This window comes from Pleurodeles waltl, chromosome 4_1 (genome assembly GCF_031143425.1).
Source record: "Pleurodeles waltl isolate 20211129_DDA chromosome 4_1, aPleWal1.hap1.20221129, whole genome shotgun sequence".
Lineage (NCBI taxonomy): Eukaryota > Metazoa > Chordata > Amphibia > Caudata > Salamandridae > Pleurodeles > Pleurodeles waltl.
The window spans coordinates 639,374,640-639,391,202 of NC_090442.1; the positions used below are offsets into that span (position 1 = coordinate 639,374,640).

Sequence of the window (16,563 nt, forward strand, 5' to 3'; positions counted from 1 at the left end):
TTCTAAGCAGTCGTGGACCCCCTGAGGAGGCTTCGCGGACCCCCAGGGGTCCCCGGACCACAGGTTGGGAACCACTGCTCTAGACTAAGCAGAACACAACTGTGGATTAGAATAATGCCACACTTCAGATCTGAGTCAACAAGATCTTCCATGTGAGGTTCACACAAAATACACCAAAATGGGGAAAAAACACAAAGTTGGAAGAAGAGGGCAATAGGATGACCACCTCCCTGCATATGATTACAGATACTACTTCATTTCCTGGACTTTTGGTGATAGTGAACAAGACAGAAAAAAGATCGAACATTGTTCACCTGTTTTAGGGAAGCCTGACTTGTTGCAAGTAAAAGTCGAGCCTGTTCCATAAAGGCTCATCATTAATATTTTTTTGCCTAGCTAAGTTCAACATGATTCTGTCATAGTACTGCAGACCTACGAGTTTTTCCAAGGTGCATTTCACCATTTGGGAGGTAACGGCCAGAAGCAAGTCTAGTAAAAGCAAGTCTCTTTCAGAGATAATTTAGATGTGTCAGCAAAAAACCCAATGCAGGAGCGCATAGGTTTTATGTTAATCACTGTTCCAAAGATATCAGTATCATTTTACATTGTTAGAAAAATAAACCAGAATGGCTATAACGTTTGCACCATGGCACATTAAAATAGCATGTGAAGTTGTGACAACTAGAGACCCTTAAGGTAAGTGCAAAGCCATGCAGCACCAAGAAAGCAAAATTTGAAGTTTAGAGAACACCTGCACGACATCCAGAAAATGGATCCTGAGATTGACACTTTTTACAGACGGTGACGGTTCCTTTATTTCCTAGGAAAAAGCTGCATTTCAAAGCAATGGGCAACCCCTGGGAGATTCATAAGATAAGATGTACAACCAACAGAAACGGTAGACGAAAGATCCCTTGTCCTGGTACTAGAGTCATGATTCTGGGCAATTCTGAACACCACAGAGACAAGGAGATGAACTACATTAGAGAAGAGTGAGCATCCTGCTGTAAACATTGAGGTATTAAACTTGTGCCTGGCCAGGCTCCATGTGGTTGATTAGGAGAGTCCATGTATTCACACAAAGGATACTATCCCACGACTTACTCTTATACCCAATGGGCCTGGGTAAATCCTGGAAAACTAACAATGGTTCTTGGTGTTCATTCAATAAAAAGTCTAATCAATATTTCATTTTCCACAATCAAATTGCTTTATTGACAATCACTTAATTATCAAGACAACTTTATACAATAGAGAAAATGTATGTTAAAGGTCCCGATATTGTTTGAAAAGCATATATTGTCATTGTATCCACTCCAATGAACAGCTTGTGACACAAATGTTTTTTAAAACATGAAGATGGTGCAGTGCTCTGGGAAAAGTGATGCAAAATATCAAGATTTATACATATTGCTAAAAACGATTGAGCTTTCTCATGTTTTGTTTCATTAGGATCGACCAAAGAAGTCCAAACCAATACTCAAATACTCCTACCTATTTCTTTCAGGTGTTGTTGACATTTAAACAGCCTTAGAATTAATGAGTGGGTCCCACTAGGACGATGAAATATTATCCGGCTCAATTATGGAAAATAGTCCACCACAAAGGCCAAAAAATAGGTCAACCAACAAAAATAATTCCCTTTGGAATTTTGAATTATAGCTGCACCATCATCTAATGCCTAAAAACGGAACACAAGAGACATGAACATCCATCACTCAAGGGGAGCGCCAACCAAACTACAGTCCACCTATAAAGTCTGAACTCCAAGCTAGTCACCTGCTTCAGCTGCTTTCTTATGGTCTCCACCTCTTACTCAATTTATAATTTCAGTCTCTCTTTCCAGCCTGCGAGGTACCTGGGGCCAGCATAGTGAAAATAAGTTACTTATCTGTAACTATAGTTCTCCAGTACTGGAACATTTCCTCTTTTCTAAGGTACTGTAGGACACCTATCTCAACAACGGGGAATGATTCAAGCATGTGAATCTATACAAGATCCAATACTGGAGTAACTATTCTTCTCTCCAACGCCTTGTTTCTTTTCTTTCTATGATCCTGCCCACTTCCCCTTGTATATTCCCTCCAACTATGCAGCGGGCTGAGGTTGGGAGATTTGTAATTATTGCTATTATAACTTTGAGCTCTAATTATATGATGCAAGAAAAAATATAACCCATGCAAATCCCTGGACCACTCCATGCTTCGCACTGAAATGATCTGCTTTATTTTGTACCTTTTTGCTGTTTTCATAGCAGTAGGAACAAAGTTGCTTCCCACATCTGTGAGGTTTCTGCAGTATCAGTAATTATTCCAGAGGTTAATGTATAGAAGGGCATTGATTATTATTATGAAGGAGAACTTTGATAGGGGATTATGAATAGAGATCAAAATGTGATTTTAGAATTCCCAAGGAGCCAATGGCGGTTCATTTCCAAATGTGATGATGGTGGGAGGTAGCATCCGCAACACACTGCGGTCCAAACTGAGATTATCAAGGAGGCCAAGCTCTAGGTGATTGCTATAATCAGGCAGTGAATATGGATGACATTTGTGTCTACTGAGAATACCTTGCTTTTTTTTAAGTAGTTGACAACTGTTCTGATTCAAGGTGCCTACAACTGCAAACAAGAAACATCAAGGAAAGCTCCAAACATCTATAAATGTCTCACGTTGTTAAGGTGCATCAGTGCACAATAAATTGTACGCAAGATATCTGCACCCACCTACACTTCTTTTGTAATGTTTTCTGCCTTGGAATAAAGATAGTTTAAACTTTTGAGAAAATGTAACGACACTGGTTTCCTCAATATAGGCACCCCCCCCCAAACTGTACTGTATACCCACAATCCTGCCTATCTAAAATCATCAAATCCCTCCCTACTCTATCCTGCAAGCGTCGCTCAATTCATGAAGCTAATGACTTTGCAATCTTTTTTTTTTATAAAAAAGCTCAAAATATCTAGGACAACCTTTAACTATCCACAGCCTCCTTCCTGTCAAATTGTTTTCTCCATCTTCTCCATTACAACTTTCTAACAAAAAAGAATGTGCTACCGTTCTTCTCTCAGCTAAACAGTATTGCAGCACTTCCTAACCGGTTGGCTGTGGATTTTGTAGGGGTCCGTTAGAAAATGTAGTAATATTAGCAGATTAATAAAGGGTATATAATTAAAGAAGCTAACTGCACAACTGAAAAAGTTAAAACGTTCTGTGAAAGTGAAAAAATATGAAATTGAAGGCTAAACATTAAGTTGGTATCCTCTATTCATTGGGGAAGCACAAGCGCCGCAAAGATACTACAGTATGGATGATCAGTGACATTACTTGAAGCACCAATGAAGAGGGTTTGCATTAGCAGCAAAAAAAGACAAAGTGATGTGCGCAAGAGTTTGGCATATTTCGTCTTTTAGAATTAAGAATATCATTTTGAAACAATCCAACATTCTCATTAAAATTTTGATTTTTTTTTCTATTTGTGAATTAATTAAAACATTTCATCATTTGTATATTTGTCTGATGTATGCTGGTTTCAGTATTGTTGTGTTTTGAGGTTCAAATCATTGAAACTGCTTAGGTCGGGCATCCCCCGATGCCAGTAATGATCCATTGAGAGGTGTCCCAGATTCCATGTTCGCAGAAGTAAAACGATTAAGAACCACTGCTGTACTGCATCATATTCAACTGCTTCACCAGTCCAACTATATACCAAAATGGGTTGCATACTTCTCACTAACATGTCCTCCCTCCTCCAACAAAAGCACATTCTCGCCATCCTATAAACGTCCTCAAACTAATCCTTACTTATTGCCATAGTGTTCCATCTATCCATGCATTTACTCTCCAGAACTTCTGAGATGATGGTCTTCAACCAACACAGAAAGTGCCATTGAACCAAATTATTGAACTCCATGCTATCAGGTTTCTAGAAATGTACTTCACTGAAATTACCCTCTAAAGTGTACAATATTAGCTCCACTGCTCACCACAACCAACTCTCCTTTATATTCAACCTATTTGGTCTCACAGCCTCCCCCAACCAAGGACCAATATACTCTCCTACTTACCATATCTAACACATCTGCTCTGTGCTCTCTTCGTTCTCCTCCAAACCAAATCCTTGTGGTAGCACAAGTGTTTCCAAGATCCTTCCTTGTCCAGGACAGGCCCCAGACGCACACCAGGGGGTCGGAGACAGCATTGTGTGAGGGCAGGCACAGTCCTTTCAGGTGTGGGTGACCACGCTTTCTCTCCCCTCCAGCCCAGATGGCTAATCAAAATATTCAGGCTATACCCCTGCCCCCTTTGTGTCACTGTCTAGAGGAGAGGTGTGAACAGCCAAATGTCAAACTGATCCAGATGGGGAACCTACAAACAGGCAGAGTCACAGAAAGGATTAAGCAAGAAAGTGCCTACTTTCTAAAAGTGGAATTTTCAAACTAACAATTTAAAAACCAACTTCACTAAAAGATGTATTTTTAAATTGTGAGCTCAGAGACCCTAAACTCCACATTTTTATCTGCTCTCAATGGGAATCTGCGCTTTAAGGATATTTAAAGGCAGCCCCTCATGTTAACCTATGAGAGAGATAGGCCTTACACAGTGAAAACCGAATTTGGCAGTATTTCACTGTTAGGACATATAAAACACACTAGTATATGTCCTACCTTAAACATACACTGCACCCTGCCCTACCTTAGGGATGCCTTACAAGTAGTAAAAGGGAAGATTTAGGCCTGGCAAGTGGGTATACTTGCCAAGTCGAATTGACAGTTTAAAACTGTGCACACAGACACTACAGTGGCAGGTCTGAGCCATGTTTACAGGGCTACTACTGTTGGTGGCATAACCAGTGCTGCAGGCCCACTAGTAGCATTTGATTTACAGGCCCTGGGCACCTCTAGTGCACTTTACTAGGGACTTAGCAGTAAATCATGGATAAACCAATCAACAGTACACTTTACACAGAGAGCATATGCACTTTAGCACTGGTAAGCAGTGGTAAAGTGCCCAGAGTCCTAAAGCCAACAAAAACAGGTCAGAACAAATAGGAGGAAGGAGACAAAAAGACTGGGGATGACCCTGCAAAAAGGGCCATTTCCAACAGTTATCATTCGAGAAATGGGCTAGAAGGTCCTATCAGCATGTTATACATATACATTTAGTGACAATAACAGGTCTTTGCTAACACCGGATATAACAATGTTCACTTAGAAGACATGCAAAAAAGGGGATTACATTTTGCTGTCCTTCTCATGTCTCCATGCCTGCGTTTGCAGGTATTCATATGCAGTTGCAAAGTGTCTCCTGCCTCATTAGCATTCATAACGCAGTCATGAGGCTAGAGGTTTTGCAACCTCCAGCAAATATAAATTTTGCTATGCAACTGATTAGTACATCTGTAGACATACCTGAAGAACTGCCAAAATGACAGCACCCAACGTGGCTTTGCATTACCCCAGAATGGTGCTGCTAGCATGTGAGGAAAAAAACATGTCTGCACTGTGTGCTTTACAAAGCATACATAAAATATGATTTTAGGGATATAGGGGGTTATTCTAACTTTGGAGGAGGTGTTAATCCGTCCCAAAAGTGACGGAAAAGTGACGGATTTACCACCAGCCGTATTACGAGTCCATTATATCCTATGGAACTCGTAATACGGCTGGTGGTATATCCGTCACTTTACCGTCACTTTTGGGACGGATTAACACTCCTCCAAAGTTAGAATAACCCCCATAAAGTATTAACACCTTTAATATATCCCATTAAACACACAATTGCAAATAGAAAGTGTAAAAAAATGTTTATTTAAAGTACACATTAAATTGGTTAAACGTTATTAGCATTGCTATAGCAACTTCATCTAAATGTCCTTCTAATGATGTTGGAGGTCACTGAATAAAAGGGTATCAAATCAAAAGTTTGTCTCTTCTCCCTTAAAGGGCACCTGACAGGGCATGAAAAGTAGTTTTAAGCAGTTTAATATTTAACTGCTGCTATTTTTGTAGTTAAAACTGATACCTTTTATAGCAATGCTTATGTTTGGATTTTTTTTTATTAAGTGCACACTACAAAAGAAATCATCCATGAAGGACATGGCAGACGCATGGCTCTTTTACTGGCCGTTCCAAAGCCTAGTGATTAACTACTGACTCACAGTCTACAGACTCAAACTAACCCAATTATGTCTTGACAGCATCCTACACATACTACTATGGAGGCCCACTGCCCTGGGGGCTCCCTGAGCCCACCGAGGTGGTGGTGGTGGTGGTTCAGACACGGCATTCTACCCTGCAGATGATTGGCTGGAGCAACCGACACACTCAGCAGACCCCTCTATGGTTAGCGGACTCCCCCCCCATGGCAAGGGGCCTGGCTAAGGAAGGTGTCTCCGCTGGAGGGCTTCACTAAATGGAACAAAAAAGGAATCATGCTGCTTGGTGATGTCTGGCAGGGATCCAGTATGAAATCGATCCAGGAGCTACAGTATTTATTTTCACTTGCCCCCACCCAATTTCATAAATACCTACAATTACGACATGCATTTGCCTGCCAACCGAGTGAGCATGTCAGACCTCCCGGAATTCACTCCCCTCGAAGCCAAACTTCCTCATGGCCCGTTGGGAAAAGGGGTCATCTCCAAGATTTGCAGAACACTGATATACAACTCCCCTACCAAGTTTGATGACCTGAAGGAAAAATGGGAATAGTGGGTTGGCACATCAGCCGAAGCAGACTAGCGAGATGCCCAAAGGGCTCCCTGTGTAATAGCCATCCCATCCCACCTCACACACATTCAACTAAACAACCTACAAACCACCTATCTGCACCCATGAGACTCTGGAGTGCAGGTAAACGCCCTCCACCTAACTGCCCCCTGCCCCCCTCCCCGTGACGCTCATCCGACACTAATTTCTTCAACATGGTATTGGCAGGCCGCCGCTACAATGTCATAATGGAGAGCCCCGCAGACACTCCGGCAGATCTCTCGAAGAAGCCTGTGGCGCTGACCCCTATGCTGGGGATAGTGGAAGGTCTGGATCTTGCCTGGGCGGACCTTGGTTGGAATCACCACAAATCTGGCTAAAAGAGATGTAGCTCGTAACTGGACCCAACCCACAGCCCCCAGCATCTCTAAAGGGACTGCTGCTATGGACTGGTGTGCAAAAACCGAGGAACTAATCTACAGGGCCAAAGGATGCCCGCAAAAAGCATGTCAAAATCTGAGGTCAATGGTGGAGTTTTCTGGCATAACGAACTGTCACCGTTCTTGAGGTGGGAGAGCTGAAGATGCGTCAGAAAAGCGGATGTGAGGTGGGTGGTATCCCAGATAGTATGAGATAGAATTTTCCAAAGCAATGTGTCGTCATGGTGTCCGTTTAAACTGAAAGTATATAAAGAAAAAAAAGAAATTGTCCGTACAGTGACTTCGATTACATCTGTAAATATATAAGTAACAGAACACAAGTACACGTCTGCAGCAAACAAAGCATAACAAAACAACGGAGACACCGACAGCTGTTGCCTTTCGTCTTTCACCTGGGCTAATATTTCTTGAAGCACACACACAAAGGTAAAATACAAAAAAAAGATAACGTGCGGCCAGTAAAATAAAAAAAGATAACGTGCGGCCAAGGAGGAGTACTTTATAAAACCTGTTGCAATACAGGTAAATCAGGAAGTGCGTAAAGAACATACCGCCTTCTAAAAATAATGAGTCATTGGTAATCGCTTAGTTGGGCATTCTTGTGTACTCTTTCACCGTGCCGATATAGTGCATGGCAGAGAATCGTTCCATGCATATATTCAAAGTGCTAAACCAATGTAATTAAAAAGGAAAAACTCAAAGAAAACAAAGGAACGTCTCCCCCTAACAAGAAACGTTGGCTTCGGCGAACATTTTCCATGCATTTTTAACTAAGATACTACAGGTCACAAGTTATTTCATCATATAGACGTGTCTGTCAATATTCTGGTTACATAAATAGTGTTGTGTGGCCTTCGTGAGGAGCGGTGATTGGCTCTTCGAGATTGCCATACATTAGCTGTTAAGTATTGTTGGAGCCAACACTGTCATGGGAGCAGGAAATAAAGATTCGCGACATCACCACAACATACAAGCAGCGGTGCACAGGCCGAGGAGGCCCACAAAAGAGGGAGGAAATTCTACAAGAGGAAATAACTGAAGAGGAAGACACCAAGCATCATAATAATAGCTCGAGAATTCCATTCGCAACATCACAAAGGCTGTAAGCAAATAGAAAGTGGTGCGAAAGTACTGGTACAACATTAAAAGATACCGAAGGTTAGGTTACTATCTTTAAATTGGTTACTTCTTCCGTTCATCAGGGAGGAAGCACAGCAGTCTGAATATGGGGGCGTATGTTCATAGGGAAAGGAAAATTCTGAGAAAGTACGTCTCACTCAAGGGACGACATTGAATATTTCGACAAAAAATCAAAACGTCAAAGTCCAAAACGCCTTTGATAGGAATGGGCGCTCTTATTGATCGGCACACCATGGAAGACATGACGATCAGCAACCTAAGTACTGGCAGGATCCTGATCTAATCCTTGAACGAGGAAAGACTACTTCAGTCTACTCTGAAGAATAGAGCGATCGTTAATACTCACAGGAGACTACGAACATCTCGATTTGAGAAACTTCAAGACTGCTATAAGAAAAGAAGAAATATACCTATTCTATAAAATAAAATACTTATTGTGCTCAACTGAGTTTACATAAACCAAGGAACAAACTCCTGATACTACATCCACAAAAAGCCCAAAGGGGGCTTATTTAAAAGCCAAATCAAGCATTATGCCCAGGCATTCAGCACATGCACAGAGTCCCGCACTGGCATCAAGGGTTCTCCATCATAATTAATAACCATAGAACAAAAATGCTTGACAATTTGTGATATTGTAGGCCCCAGGGCTATCAGTCACACTTTGTTAGCAACAAGCCAAAAGGAAGTCAGGAGTAAGAGGAGGATACCATACTAGCATCAACATCCTCAATCTTTGCTTTTAATCTCGAGCAGGGCTGCAAATCAATAAACACACACTTACAATCCTACCCTGACACAATTTTGATACAATCAATTTCGGACCCCAATTGTCCTATTCCATCCAGTGAAACTTTGCGTGGCCTAAGTGTAACTGTGACCAAATATGTGGTGGTAATCTGGAAGCTATTACATCTGTTAAACGTTTACTGTCCAGCTGCAACATTCAGTAAATGTGCCGTTCCCAATTTCCCCTGCCAGTGGCATGTCTCTTCATCCTTCCCAGGCCCCTCAAAAAAAAATCTTTAATTTCATGCAAAAAAGTTGCAACCTCCAACAAGGGGACTGTCATGTGCAGCTGATGAGTGTATGTATGCGCAAATGCATGTGTGGTGTAACGTGTATCTCTGGTGGTAGGTGCACGTTTCTATATGTGCATGCGCTTCAGCAGGCATGTCCTCCCTAGACTCTGGAATTTTTCCAGCATCCTGGTCCTAAATAAGGCCAGGCTTACTAATACCTTTTCTGTCACGTAATGTAACCTTACAAAAGTGGCCTTTCCTGGCCCTCAAGTACAGTCCACAATTACACGTTTTTCTGTTTAATAGATGGGGCATACATTCAAAGCACCAATGTCGGGATGGAAAGTAAACCTGTAGTGGCTTTCTGGAAACATGGAAGATAAACCAGGAATATGAACAGAAGTGAATTCTTTACGTATTCTTGAAATTTTTACCAGTCTCCACCTTAACCCAACTTCTTGAATGTTGACCATTGTAAAAAATAAATAAATATGCAATACAATTTCAGTATTCGAGTGCTGCATGAATTATGCACCATGGGTTAGTTCACAGGTTTTAGGTGGAAAGAAGCCCCTTCTTATGGAGCACTCTACAACACCACTGTCACTCTAAAACTACTTACCTCAAATGTCAGAGCTTTAAAAGCATATGATTAGCATAGTGCCATGCACACTGGGCTAGAAAAATGACAATGTTTTTTACCGTTTATGTGAGTCCGTAGAACGTGCGTCCCAAGGAGCCCGGTCTCAGTTTGGGGATGGTAAGCCGTGATACCCATGTGTGTTTTATATTTGGTGTTTGACCCATTACACATGTATTTCATTTTAATCACTGTTTCACCACATCATGGTTTTCTCTGGCTTACGTATATATATTTTCTTGTCTTTTAGGGCGACCTGACTTTACCAGTTGACTTCAATGTAAGTGACGGTTTTCAATCCTAAAGTGAGGGCGTTTCAAAACTTTTGTTGTATTTTGGAGAAGTTGTTTAATCTTTTGATTTTTTGGTCCTGATGAAGCGTCAATGGATCCGGCTGGACCGTAAGGACGCGAAACATGTTGACCTTGGTGTAGAGGTACTATATCATTTATAGTCCCCTAGCTTTGTTGTTTTGAGAGTCATTTGAGCATTGCACTCTAGTGTGACTTTCACTCAATTTTTTTAATCTTGGTCTTCATCCACCCTATACTGATTAAAGGTATGATGTTTTGGCGCGATGAATAACCAATTTTAAAAATGTTTCTGTTCTCTCCTACCCTAGCCTACTCCTGTTGTAGGCTTTCATGCTTAATTAGTAGAACATATTAGTTTACTATTAGAACAGTACGGCGAAAGAGTCCCCCTTCGGGGAGCCCGTCAGGCGTTACAGTGCCGGCCTGGCGAGGAGCATTTCCCGATGATGATGCTAGTCATCCATTGTGATGCTTGAGGGCTCTTGCTCCTGAGACCCCAGGTCTCCCAGGACATCAGAGTAGTTTGGAACAGTGTACTCTAATTTATAGAACGTTTTTTACCACTACACAAACAGCATTGTAGCTTTTGATTAGTAAACTACCACCCAAGCCCACCTGGAATGAATAGATAAAGTCCTTACACATGAGTTTCACTCTTATTAGAGCTTGGCAGAGACACTGCTTTCTCCAGACACAAGGGAACACACTGTATATTAAGTCAAAGATATAACTTTCAGTCTTGGAGTGCCATATCCATTATGCAAAAAATGAACTAGGTAACTCTGGGTAGTTCCAAAGTTTTAGATGGAAAACAGCTCCTTTATATGAAGCCTTCTACAATACCACTGACACTCTAAAACTGCTCACCTCAAATGTAAGTTTTTCTAGAAGAGTTTTAAGTATAGGATTAGCAAAGTGATTTACATAAATATGTAAAATTAGACCTGGTAGAACTCCCCATCATTTCATTTTGTTTTCTGCCAAAGGACATGCCTGTCAAATGTATCAAAAGAAGCGTGCAAAAGTCAACAACAAAAAGTACAGGTAAGCTATTAATTCTAGTAGGGTCCAAACCAAGTGCCAAAAAGCAATGTCACAGTCCATAAGTATGACCTCAGAGGAAAAGCTTATCAGCTCATCATGTATTATACTTCTCTCAACCCAATCCTCTAAGAGAATGAGCACTAATTAAGGAAAGATTCTGGGGGCACCAAAGACAATGGAGCCTTTCTTGAGTATGCTTGACAACAGCATCTTTCCAGGAATCCGAACCTTGACTACTTTGCACCATCCAGACAAAGTATGAAAATAATTGGTCCCCTTTGTGAACTGAGAATGATTATTACTGCTGCAATGAAGTCCAGATGCACCACACGGCTGATCTTCAGGCTCAAGTGAGACTATGCATCATTAGCCAGGGGAAGTCCCACATATCCAATTAGCTAGATGTAGTCTATGCCTTTGGGATGGGGATTTCATGTAGGACAGAAGCTGGATGCCATGGAGTATTGGATTTGAACTCTCTGAAATTACTATGCGGTATTGGCAAAACCTTATAACTTAAGCCACTGTAATTATCCTACTCCTTATTTGCATCGTCTGTCAACTGGCGTCCACCAGCAGGGATGCTGCTCCCTGCAGAGTTCACATGAGCTAGTCTTGTTGTTTAAATGATGGTATGTAGGAACTATACACTAAAAAGTCATTATTTTCCCTGTAAATGGGCTACAGGAGCAAGAGGGTAGCAACAGTGTTGTTTTTCTATTTCAATCCGATATCACGATTTTTATACATGTGTACTAACATTCAAATAGGCAATCCAACAAAGGTATCACTAAGACGGTGAAAATATCCTTCATAGTTAAATTAATCATATGTGCCCAAAATGTTTCATTTAGATTTATTACTAAATCTGCATCTGGATACAACCAACATTTTATAGAAATAGGGATGATACACTTTAAATATGATATTGCTGGATTATTTATTTTGTTCACACTTACATGTTTCTATACCTTCTTATTCTTATCAATGTTTAAAATGAAAACATTCTAGTGTAGGCAGGGGGGGGGGGAGGAAGAGTACGTTCAAGGGACAAGCCAATGTAAGGCACAAAAACTGCTCATTTTCCAAAATAAAATATTTAAAAACAGATGCCCACACCATCCTGCAATGCTGGTACTTTTAGTAAGCTCAAGTATAGAAGCAACCAGCATTCGGGACGAGATAGAGTTTTAGGGTTTCCACAGTAGCGGTTTAAACGGCCCAAAGACAAAGAAGGACACTGTGAGCTTAAAAGCTAACAATGAGGAACATATATTACCTAATTAAAAAAAATATCACGCTACAACTAGCCTGAGTTATTGTTTTGGTCCAGGGTGCCCACAAATCATTTTGTTTTCTCTGGGTAAAAATATAAAGAACTCCTGAATTTTCGCAACCCTGTATCCAACTACAAGCCTGTCAGGTCTCGGAAGCACAGCTAAAGTTCTGGATTGTTTGCCTGCTCTGTGGAGGAGGGGAGAGAAAGCCCCAACACGGCAGTGCATGGTTCCACCGCCCACCCCCCCCCTTCATGCACTTAAGATGTACAATTAAAAATACTTAGACTAGTTCTCACACATATGCATAGCATGTACATTATTGTTTCCATTGTTCACAAACTCAGTTTCACAAAAAAAAAAAACTGTTATTGCAGGTGCGGAGGACTGTTGATCTTCACAGCTGTGGAGAGTGTTGCCAACCGTCCTCGCGGATCCTGAAAGAGGAAGAAGAAATATCTTAGAAGTAATCTTGACTAACAGCATACAAACAAAGGCACGTACTACGTAGTGTTATTACTTGTCTTGCTTACTCACATGCACAGCAGCAGATTGCAACCTGACCCACCCCTACAAAGTTGCTCAATAAATAAACAAAAATGACAACCCAGCTTAGAAAACTTTAGCCGGGTGTGTTAAAAGCGGAGATGCTCCGCCACCCCGGTGTCAATAGTCCTTCATGCGCAAAACAGTGAGCCAATGGACAAACGAACCTCTTAGAGTATTACCATGGGTCTACTAACGTGCTTTGGCCTATTTCTTGCACTCTGCCATATCTGTGCACTACAACCAAGGCTACGTGCACCGAAGACATGCAATAATTTATCAGGCATGTGTGCGATCGACCAAAATCTGTGACAATAACTACTTCCAAGTTTTGTTTGAAACGGAAACCTAAAAATATGCATTTTCACACCCTTGGCTCCATTTGAGGCAGTTTTGTCAAAATGAAGCGTCAAATGACTCCATTAATCAAAACCCTGTACTGGCTCCAAGCAGCCTTTAGAATGGCCCCTTCTCTTTCACCAGAGGTACCACAAGGTCCGCATTAAAGTTCACCAACAATTGTACTTAAAAAGGGTAACTCTTTTTGTATATATAGATCCCACCCACTTCAACCACTGTGTTCACCGAATTCATTCGAATTGGCTCCAACAAATAAACATCGCAAGTACATAAAAACATGTTAAAAATAAAGAATGTAACCAGAATGCAGAGTCAGCGAACAGCTTTGGCTAAAAACAAAATATGAAATTCATACGTTTTCAAATTCCCCACTTTCCATTGTTTGCATATTTTTCCAGAGACTGCACACCTGGCAGCCCATTTCACTGACTTAATTTGTGATCTTGAGCAACCTCCTCCACTGGCCTGGCACATCATGTGTCACTGGCGCACGTGTGTCCCCTCGGTATCCTCCTCCATGAGCATGTCTCATCCTGTGCCAGTACGGACACACCCTGTGCTCTTAGGTCAACGTGGCTCTTACAAACAATGGAAACTGAATGCATACTTACATTATATTCATGAGTTGGCAGGTGAAAGTGTAAAATGTATGAATTTTCTTCTGTAGCATGAGATGCAAACTGAGCCCCCTCGAGATGTGCACATTTCCTTGATCAAATGTGGAAAATAAGGCACAAGTCCAGATTCAGTTCGCATCTCGTGTTACACAAGGAAATTAATACACTTTAAGCACTTTCAAGACTTTCACTTGTCCCTGGAGACATATGATGCAAGTATGCACTTGTTTGTGACTGTGAGAGCCACGCTGACCAAGAGTACATGGTCTATCAGTAAATGGCCAGCAGTGAGCCAGTCTTGTGGAAGAGGATGTCCAAAGCCAAGGTTGACGCAGCTATTACCAAGAGGGGAAGCAAGGGCTCCACACCACTGGGGTCTAAATTTGTTAATTATTTCATTTTTTATAAAAACAAACATGCGTCTTTTCAGCAAAACCCAAACAGTCCTTCGCACAAGCATGTATAAATACTGAACTATTTTAAAGTTTAATTACAGCAGTGAGAACACGAATGTTCTGAAATTAAATATCGGACGGCCTCTCCTTGAATGCAGTCGTTATTTGGCGCCAGTGTTTTTTTGTTTAATGCAGGTCGGACAATTGGGAACTCCGAAAGTAATATCAGTTCTCATTCGCCCCCAGACAGGAGGCGCCCGCACCACGGGCCTCGCTTACTGCTGCCGCCCTGAAGCTGTCAGTGTCTTCATCCCTGCTGACAGATTCCATGCTTTCAGAGGCCAGCTCCGAACCCTTTGAGCACCTGCAATTGTGGGCTGCTGAAGAGGGACCGGTTGTTTATCCAGAATAGTGATCATTTCTCCGGCTTCTTAAGCACTGCTGCTGCTCCCTGTACACTGACACCAAAAGAACATTTCTGCGCCCCTCGATTATGGAAGCAAGCGGCTGAGCAATGTACTCTCACCTGATGTGAGGTGCTGTCTGGGAAATTCTGGGCGCCAAGTGAAGGTACAGTGCACGCACTCACTACAGGGAACAAAGGTGACCGGCACCACTCCCACGAGGAGAAACCCCTCCAGACGGCCCATTCCCGCAATGATAACACCACAGTTGGATATGTGTTTGGAAAACTTTGGCCGCAGTTTATTGAAGGGTTTAGTTACAGCATGCCTGCTGCCCTGCTTTTATGAGGGCCATACATCATTCTGTCAAGTTGTTGTTATGAGCCATACATTTGCCATAATGCTATATCTCTTCTGAGATTAGCTGACCTAAGGTTTGTGGTTCAAATTGGTACATTTGTGTCATACCTCGCTTTGCATCTTTGATAACTTTCAACTGGACAATAAAATTCTTGTTACATGCCATTCATTCCTTTGCTTTCAATCAATCTCACGTTTGGTCCTTAGCCGTTATTCCTTTTTTAAGCAGGAGGGTACTCATTTCCCTTTAGGCTTAACTCACTACCTTGTTTAGTCCTTGTGTCCAGCTCTCCAGCGGACCCGAACTGCGAGTACCGTGTTTTCCGTGTACCTCCGCTGACTGCCTTACCCTGCCGTGAGGCATCCCAAGGTAAGTAGCCCTGCCACCCCGCTGAGTTGGGTGTGGCCTTTGTAGTTCTTTTTATCTCTCCTTTCGCCTTTCCACCGCTACTGCCTGTTATCCATTTGCCCAGCTAGCGACGCTCTGGGTGCCTGATGTTAGGTGTGGGTGGGTGTCGTCCTTTCTTCTGCTGCCCGGTCTCTCGCAAACTTTGTGCGTCCTCTGAGCCAGGCAGCCCTTTTAAACCTAATTTCTGCCCTCAGGGCATTTGGGCGAAATTCAAATGATGCCCGTACCCCATTGGGTTGTTTGTCCCTTTCCTGCCCCCCCCTTTTCTGTTTTCGCCATAAACGTCTTGCTTGCGACATGGCCGGAAAGGTTGGGGGTGGGGTGCTTGTTCTTTGTCTCTGGGGGGGGGGGGGCACTTCCGCTCCCCTTTCTTTCTTTTGAATTTTTGCACGCCGTATTTGGCACGTTCTTGCTCGGGGGCCTCGGTGTGGTTTCCGCTCCGGTCCCCCGAGCTCCCTTTGGTCACGAGCCTTCGCCCACAGCATGCCGACAGAGGGGCAGGCCAACGCAGATGGCTACAACTGCAGCCAAGATAAAATGTGGCTTGGAGCTACTTCCCACTCTCCTTCACGATGTATTCGCTTAGCAATTGACCAACCAAGAACCCATGAACATTGTAATTTTTCCGTAAAATACTTACTGCATGTAAAACACCGAGGGCTTGGAAATATGACAAGTGAAGGAAGGGAGTGGGAAGAGGTCATGGGAGAAGTAATAGCTTGGTTTATTTATAACCTCTACAGGGGAAAAATATTCAACCATATTTGAGAAATGCTTCGACAGTCGTACAACAGACCTAACTCAATGGAAAAACACACTCCAGTTAGCATTTGTTTTATGTTTACATGACGTGAAGAAGTTTTATTTTGGTCAATACCCTCTCAAC

The 16,563-nt window shown here is 42.2% G+C and overlaps 1 long non-coding RNA gene across 1 annotated transcript in view; it reads right to left on the bottom strand.

The window, feature by feature from the left end:
• Positions 1-12,148: 12,148 nt before the first annotated feature.
• The window catches only part of LOC138287995 (uncharacterized), a 30,273-nt gene continuing 25,858 nt past the window's right edge, over positions 12,149-16,563 (bottom strand). The window contains exon 2 of the long non-coding RNA XR_011202309.1: positions 12,149-13,023. This is a non-coding gene — a long non-coding RNA (uncharacterized lncRNA). The remainder of the gene's footprint in view (positions 13,024-16,563) is intronic.